General features: G+C 46.8%; 1 pseudogene; it reads left to right on the top strand.

Moving 5' to 3' along the window:
* The window catches only part of LOC100947157, a 28,888-nt pseudogene that overhangs the window by 12,466 nt on the left and 9,671 nt on the right, over positions 1–6,751 (top strand).

Raw genomic sequence — 6,751 nt, 5'->3', positions numbered from 1 at the left:
AAAAAAAAAAAAGAAAATTGACACTGCATTAAAGCCTTATCAGAAATACAATCTAAGGCCAGGTATAGTGCCTCACACCTATAATCCTAACATTTTGGGAGGCTGAAATAGGAGTATTGCTTGAGGCCGGGAGTTCGAGATGAGCCTTAGCAAGAGTGAGACCTTGTCTCTGCAAAAAAAAATAGAAATAGGGTGGCGCCTGTGGCTCAAAGGGGTAGGGCGCCAGTCCCATATGCCAGAGGTGGTGGGTTCAAACCCAGCCCCGGCGAAAAACTGCAAAAAAAATAGAAATATTAGCCAGGCTTGCTGATGCTCACCTGTAGTCCCAGCGACTCGGGAGGCTGAGGCAGAAGGATTGCTTCAGCCCAGGAGTTTGAAATCACAGTGCGCTATGATGACATCATGGCACTCTGCCCAGGTCAACAGAGTAAGACGCCATCTCAAGAAAAAAAAAATGCAATTTCAAATGGCTTAACAAAATTATAAGCAGTTGCCTTGGATTATAAAAGCTGAGTAGAGGAGTTTCCTCTGTGTCAAGTGAAATCTGATCGTGTTTCTTTAATCTCATTCACCAGTTCATTAGTGCTGACAGAGCTCAGGGATCATGTGATACAACAAAGACATATTTTACTTATGTACTTTTTCACTTAAAACATTTTTACACTTATTATTACTTTAGTCAAGCATTTCTTACACAGTGAGGAGTTTGTAATAAGACGTAACTTTAATAACCTCCAAGGTGACTTTTTCTGGATGTCTTTTCACACGACACCACATTAACCTGGTTGAGGTTATGTTTTGTTTTGTTGCATCCCAACCATACTTGTCAAACCAGAAACTGGAAGGGCGAGGCCCACATTTACCAAAACTTGGAACATGATTTTGATTGTCAAGGGTCTGTTGTTAGAAACCAAAAGGGGAAGCTCCTCTCTCCAGGCACTCGGGGCAATTTCAACAACAGCAGGAAATTGCCAAAGGAATTTTTTAAAAATTTGCCCTGGATTATTTTCTTAACCTTTTAATATTCCCCATCCAATTAGACTAATTAGACTTCAGGACGAGTTAAGTCACCATTTGAAGTAAAGGAAAAGTGTACACTTTTCCATAGAGTTTAAAATACTTATAACACGGGCGGCGCCTGTGGCTCAAAGGAGTAGGGCCCTGGCCCTATATGCCAGAGGTGGAGGGTTCAAACCCAGCCACGGCCAAAAAAAAAAAAAAAAAAAATACTTATAATACATAAGAAGGCCACAGTGCTGCTGCTGCCACCAGGGCACCGTCCCTTCTCAGGCGGGGATGTGGCCTGGAGCAAGCCAGGGCCTGATTCCAGGCCTTTGGTGGGTTCTGAACAGCTACCACAGATGAAGAACCTCAACAGAGGGCTGCAGAGATTGGCAGTGCCTGCAGGTCCCCCCCAGTTCTTGTGACTTCTCACTAGGTGACTTGGTTTGGAGGGTGGTCTTGCCGGGTTTGTAACCAGCTCTTTGATGGAACATTCATCCCAGAGAAAGGGGAATCAGCTTGCATTCACAGACAGGTTTTTTTTTTGGCAGTTTTGGCTGGGTCTGGGCTTGAACCCGCCACCCCCCACCCCACCCCACCCCCTCCTTTTGCCACAGGCACTGCCCCACGTACAGGTTTTTGATGACAGTCCAAAAGGGCTGGGTTAGTAAAAGGCTGTTAAAGCCATATACAGGTAGGCACAACTTAACGTATCAGATAAGAGTGAAGGTAAAGAAATAGAGAGTGAAGAGGAAGTCTGGCTTAAGATGCAAGGATCTAGGTGAAGTAGCCACCAAATAAAAACACTAAGGTTTGGCTCGGCGCCTATGGCTCAACCAGCTAAGGCGCCAGCCACATACACGTGAGCTGGTGGGTTCAAATCCCGGACCCGTCAAAACAACAATGACGGCTGCAACCAAAAAATAGACAGGCATTGTGGCGGGCGCCTGTGGTCCCAGCTACTTGGGAGGCTGAGGCAGGAGACTTGCTTGCGCCCAGGAGTTGGAGATTGCTGTGAGCTGTGATGCCACAGTACTCTACCCAAGGCGACAGCTTGAGGCTCTGTCTCAAAAAAAAAAAACAAAAAACAACAAAAAAAACCACTAAGGTTCATATCAGACGCTGAGAGTGACATTGGTGGCTCTGATGTAGAATTCAAACCAGATGGTAAGGAGGAAGGGAGCAGTGATGAAATAAGCAGTAGAGTGGGGGATAGTGAGAGTGAAGGCCTGTACCACCCTGTCAAAGTTGTTGGAAAGTGGAAGAGAATGGTAACTGGAAATGGCTCTCTTAAAAGGAAAGGTTCAAGGAAGGAAATACCCTCCACCAAGGGAGCAACTGGCATTTCATCAGATATCAAGAATACTTTGAGTGCTTTCTCTGCTCCTCCAAATTCTGAATCTCAAGCCCACCTTAGTGGAGGAAGTGATATCAATAGTCACCCCACTATCTAGTATCATGAAACTTCACATTGGTTTAAAAAGGAAAAGAGATGAGCACAGGAGGTGACCTGATCACCCCGATTCTGATGCATCTACACTCTATGTGCCTGAGGATTTTCTTTTTTCTTTTTTTTTTTTTTTTTTTTGAGACAGAGCCTCAAGCTGCCCCCCTGGGTAGAGTGCCATGGCATCACAGCAATCTCAAACTCCTGGGCTCGGCTCAGTGCCTGTGGCTCAAGTGGCTAAGGCGCCAGCCACATACACCTAAGGTGGCGAGTTCGAATCCAGCCCAGAGGCAGCAGAACAACAATAACAACTGCAACCAAAAAACAGCTGGGTGCTGTGGTGGGCACCTGTGGTCCCAGCTATTTGGGAGGCTGAGGCAGGAGACTCGCTTGAGCCCAGGAGTTGGAGGTTGCTGTGAGCTGTGAAGCCACGGCACTCTACCTAGGGGGATAGCTTGAGGCTCTGTCTCAAAAAAAAAAAAGAAAAAACTCCTGGGCTCAATCAAGTCTCCTGCCTCAGCCTCCCAAGTAGCTGGGACCACAAGCACCTGCCACAACGCCTGGCTATTTTTTGATTGCAGCCGTCATTGTTGTTTGGAGGGCCAGGCTGGATTCAAACTCGTCACCTTAGGTGTATGTGGCTGGCGCCTTAGCTGCTTGAGCCACAGGCACCGAGCCTGAGGATTTTCTTAATTCTTGTACTCCTAGGAGGAGGAACGGGGGGGGGGCAGATTAAGTCTCAGAACTTTGATTTAGTCATCTTTTATAAGGTTGGAAAGGTTTATGAACTGTACCACATGGATGCTCTGATTGGGGTCAATGAACTGGGCTCATTCTGGTTTTCCTCAAATTGCATTTGGCTGTTATTCAGACTCCCTGGTGCAGAAGGACTATAAAGTAGCATAAGTGGAACAGACTGAGACCCCAGAAATAATGAAGGCACAATGCCAAAAGGTGGCATGTATATATAAGCATGATAAAGTGATAAGGAAGGAGATCTGTAGGGTCATTACCAAGGGTACACAGACCTACAGCTTGCTAAAAGGTGATCCCTCTGAAGATTTCAGTAAGTGTCTTAGCATCAAGGAAAAAGAAGATTCTTCTGGCCACACTTGTGTATATGGTGTATGCTTTGTTGATACTTCACTAGAAAAGTCTTTCATAGGTCAGTTTTCAGATGATCATCCCTGGTTCAGATTTAGAACTCTAGTGGCACACTCTAGTGACCCCTTGTCCCGGGGTCCTCAACTTTTTAAACAGGGGGCCAGTTCACTGTTCCTCAGACCATTGGAGGGCTGGACTGTGGGCCTCGGGACGAGTCGGCTGCTAAGCAGGACAGGCAGCGGTGGCAAAAACACCCCGTGGGCCTGATAAATGTCCTAGGCGGGCTGCATGTGGCCCACAGGTCATGGTTTGAGGACGCCTGGACTAGTATCCTCTTGTTTGAGAAAGGAAATCTCTCAATGGAAAGTTAAACAGTTCTGAAGGGTTCATTATTCTCTTCTCTTCAGGAAGGGCTGACACCAGGCTCTCAATTTTGGGATGCATCCAAAACTTTGAGAACTCTTGTTCAGGAAGGATATTTTAGGGAAAACCCAAGTGAAGGCAGTGGGGTGATGTTACCCCAGGTGCTTAAAGATATGACTTCAGGCTTAGCACCCATACCTCAGGGTTTAGGGCGCCAGCCACATACACTGGGGTTGGTGGGTTCAAACCGGGCCTGAACCTGCTAAACAACAATGACAGCTACAACAACAACAACAACAAAATAGCCAGGCATTGTGGTGGGCACCTGTAGTCCCAACTACCTGGGAGGCTGAAGCAAGAGAATTGCTTGAGCCCAAGAGTTTGAGTTTGCTGTGAGCTGTGACACCATAGCACTTTACTGAGGGAGACATAGTGAGGCTCTGTTTCAAAAAAAAAAAAGAAAAAAAGATATGACTTCAGGTTTTGCGCCCATAGCTCAGTGAGTAGGGCACCTGCCACATACACTGAAGCTGGCGAGTTCAAGCTTGGCCCGGGTCAGCTAGAACAACAATGACAACTGCAACAAAAAAATAGCTAGGCATTGTGGTGGGCGCCTGTAGTCCCAGCTACTAGGCAGGCTGAGGCAAGAGAATCACTTAAGCCCAAGAGTTTGAGGTTGCTGTGAGCTGTGACACCAAGAGCTATGGCACTCTACCGAGGACGACATAATGAAACTCTGTCTCAAAAAAAAAATAGTGATTTTAAGATTTATATGTATAAGGGTGGTCTTGGTGGCTCACCCCTTTAATCCTAGTACTCTGGGAGGCTGATACAGGAGGATCACTTGCGCTCAGGAGCTTGAGACCAGATTGAGCAAGAAGGAGACCCTGTCTCTACTAAAAATAGAAAAAATTAGCTGGGTGGTATGGTGGCCACTTGTAGTTCCAGTGCCTCAGGAGGCTGAGGCAGGAGGATCACTTGAGCTCAGGAATTTGAGCTTGCTGTGAGCTAGGCTGAGACCACGGCATTATATCTAGCCTGGGCAATACAGTGAGACTCTATCTCCAAAAAAAAGATTTGACGCCCATAGTCCAATGGTTAGGTGCTGGCCACATGCACAGGGGCTGGCAGGCTCAAACCTGGCCCGGGCCTGCAAAACAACAATGACAGCTACAACAACAACAAATAGCTGGGTGTTGTGGCAGGCTCCTGTAGTCCCAGCTCCCAGCTTCTAGGGAGGCTGAAGCAATTGAATCGCTTAAGCCCAAGAGTTTGAAGTTGCTGTGAGTTGTGACACCACAGCACTCTACTGAGGGTGACATAGTGAGATTGTCTCAAAAAAAAAAGAGCCTGTAGTCCCAGCTACTTGGGAGGCTGAGGCAAGAGCATCACTTAAGCCCAGGAGTTTGAGGTTGCTGTGAGCTGTGATGCCACAGTACTCTACTGAGGGTGACATAATGAGACTCTGTCTGAAAAAAAAAAGATTTTTTTTTCTGAGACAAGAGTCTCACTTTATTGCCCTCAGTAGAGTGCTGTGGCATCACAGCTCACAGCAACTTCCAGCTACTGGGCTTAGGCGATTCTCTTGCCTCAGCCTCCTGAGTAGCTGGGACTTACAGGTGCCCTCCACAACACTTGGCTATTTTTTGTTGTAGTTTGGCTGGAGCCAGGTTCGAACCTGTCACCCTTAGTATATGGGGCGAGCACCCTATCTGCTGAGCCACAGGCCCTGCCCTAAAAAAAAAAGATTTTTAAGTGTATATCTATAAATACATATATATGTAGCTGTGGGTCATTTAAGCAGTTAAATCGTGCTGTGCCTGTGGCTCAGTGAGTAGGGCGCCAGCCCCATATACTGAGGGTGGCAGGTTCGACCCGGCCCCGACCAAACTGCAACAAAAGAATAGCTGGGTGTTGTGGAGAGTGTCTGTAATCCCAGCTATTTGGAGGCTGAGGCAAGAGAATTGCCTAAGCCCAAGAGCTGGAGGTTGCTGTGAGCTGTGATACCACGGCACTTACCAAAGGTGATAAAGTGAGACTCTGTCTCAAAAAAAAAAAAAACCAGTTAAATCTCATTCTCCTTTTTTGATGTATCACAAATTATTTCTTCATTCAACTATTGATGCCAATGTGAGGTGAATGAGATAGATGTGTCACTTCTGGTATGAGGCAGATGACAGCTGGTGTCTGTCTTATCCACACTTTCTTCACCTCCTGGCCAGATGCAGTGGTTCTAGTAGGAGACCACCAGGATCTCTCAGAAAGTAGAAAGAGGCTGGATCTTATTTGTTTACTTTGAGACAGAGTCTATGTCCCCTGGGTAGTAACGTGGCATCACAGCTCACAGCAACCTCAAACTCTTGGGCTTAAGTGATTTTCTTATCTCAGCCTCCCAAGTAGCTGGGACTATAGGCGCTGGCCGCAAAGCCTGGATATTTTTTTTGTTGTAGTTGTCATTGTTTAACTGGCCCAGGCCAGGTTTGAACCCGCCAGCCTGGGTATATGTGGCCGGCACCCACTGACTGAGCTATAGGCACCACCTATTTTTATTATTATTATTATTATTATTATTAGAGACAGAGTTTCACTTTGTTGCCCTCGGTAGAGTGCTGTAGCATCACAGCTCACAGCAACCTCCAGTTTGTGGGATTAGGGGGCTTGCCTCAGCCTCTCAAGTAGCTGGGACTACAGGTGCCCACCACAAAGCCTGGCTATTATTTTTTTGTTGTTGTTGCAATTTGGCCGGAGCTGGGTTTAAACCCACCACCCTCAGTATATGTGGATGGCGCCCTACTCACTGAGCCACAGGCGCCGCCCACTTTTTTTTTTTTTTTT

The sequence above is a fragment of the Otolemur garnettii genome, unplaced genomic scaffold (genome assembly GCF_000181295.1).
Source record: "Otolemur garnettii isolate 467f Iridium unplaced genomic scaffold, OtoGar3 scaffold00072, whole genome shotgun sequence".
Lineage (NCBI taxonomy): Eukaryota > Metazoa > Chordata > Mammalia > Primates > Galagidae > Otolemur > Otolemur garnettii.
The sequence above is the reverse complement of the archived record's forward strand: the minus strand, read 5'-3'. Positions and strand labels throughout refer to the sequence as shown.